Source organism: Helianthus annuus, chromosome 8 (genome assembly GCF_002127325.2).
Source record: "Helianthus annuus cultivar XRQ/B chromosome 8, HanXRQr2.0-SUNRISE, whole genome shotgun sequence".
Classification (NCBI taxonomy): domain Eukaryota; kingdom Viridiplantae; phylum Streptophyta; class Magnoliopsida; order Asterales; family Asteraceae; genus Helianthus; species Helianthus annuus.
The window spans coordinates 153,357,908-153,359,608 of record NC_035440.2 but is presented as its reverse complement, the minus strand read 5'-3'; the positions used below and the strand labels follow the sequence as shown (position 1 = coordinate 153,359,608).

General features: G+C 42.2%; 1 non-coding gene across 1 annotated transcript; it reads right to left on the bottom strand.

Moving 5' to 3' along the window:
• Positions 1-1,246: 1,246 nt before the first annotated feature.
• Positions 1,247-1,353, bottom strand: LOC118481383. The gene has a single exon (XR_004865590.1). It is a non-coding gene; the product is annotated as a small nucleolar RNA R71 (small nucleolar RNA).
• Positions 1,354-1,701: the final 348 nt, after the last annotated feature.

The window sequence follows — 1,701 nt, the reverse complement described above, 5'->3', positions numbered from 1 at the left end:
GGTTACACTGAAGACGAGTCGGATCCAAGTGATTCATCTTGTCTATCTATTTTTATTTTTATTTTTATTTTCAGCATTTTTAGTTTCTATTTTCTAGTTTAAAAACCTTTTCCTAAACTTTTGATTTGATTAGACGTTGAGGATAAACCGGTATTAAAAGCTCTTGTGTCCTTGGACGACCTCGGTATCTTACCAACACTATACTACGCTCACGATGGGTGCACTTGCCCATATGTGTGTTTGGTGTTAGTAAATATCGTGTTTTATAAATTTAAAACTTGAATAATGTGGTAAAAAGGGCTAAAAACATACTTAAAAATATATCACACCACACACGCATCAAGTTTTTGGCGCCGTTGCCGGGAACACAAGAATTTTAAGAAAGCTTAAAATCAACGGCCTAATCGTTTTTTCTTATTTTTCTCTTCTTTTTAGGATTTTTCTCAATTTTTCAGCTTCTGCAGAGTTGAGCACGGGGTCGTGCCTGGTCGGACACGGGCCGTTCCCATCATTGTTACTAGCAGTTTTTATTTTCCGAGTTATAGAGAGTTGAGCACGGGGCCCTGTCGGTGCAACACGGGGTCGTGTCGAGCTTTCCACTAACGGGGATCCGGAAAACAATCACTGTAACTCCGACCACGGGGTCGTGTTCATTTGAACACGGGGCCGTGGTGAAACTTCTGACCAACTTTCTTTTTTGTTTTTATTGCAGGACTTGGAACCCAGGCGCCACACCAAAACCCTCTACGTAGTGTATGAGCTCCAGTTCCAGCAGAGACATAAAAGAACCTCTAGACGAACCTGAACGCTTTCTAAGAAAAAGACGTAAAGCTAAAAACCAAGAGAAAGTTTCGGGGGACCTACTTCCAATGGCGGACCAACGTACCCTCATGGATTACCTACAGCCCACCGTAGGTAATCTTGGCGCTGCTATCAATGCACCGAATGTCGATGCCAATAACTTCGAACTACGGCCGCATTTGATCCAAATGCTTCAAAACTCCGCAACCTTCCACGGGCTTGCGGATGAAGATCCCCATTTACATATTACCAACTTTTTGGAAATATGTGATACTTTTCGGATCAACGGAGCATCAAATGACGCCATCCGCCTACGAATGTTTCCATTTTCGCTAAATGACCGAGCTAAGGCTTGGCTTAATACCCTCCCAGTTGGCTCGGTAAACACCTGGGATGAACTGGCTCAAAAGTTTCTATATATGTATTTCCCCCTGCTAAAACGGCTAAATTAATGACTGAAATTAATACATACTCACAAGAGGATGGGGAATCCTTGTATAAAACTTGGGAAAGGTTCAAGGAGCTACTGAGAAAGTGTCCTCATCATGGTCTTGCGGTATGGCAACAAGTATCCACCTTCTTTAATGGGTTGTTGCCACACACAAGACAAACACTTGACTCTAGCTCCAGGGGACTTTTAGGTAATCGTCGCCCAAATGAAATTTATAATCAAATTGAGGAAATTGCTCAAAACAATTTTCAATGGCACACTCCCCGAGGCAATAAATCTATTGCCCCGGGCACCCATAAGGTTGATGAAAGCACTTCTTTACAAGCCCAAATCGAGGCCCTTTCTTCAAAAAACAAAAAGTTAGAAATGACAAAAACAGCCTCGGTTATGGCTTGTGAAGGGTGTGGTGGGCCACATGAAAATTGGAGTTGTATGAAAGAAATAGATAA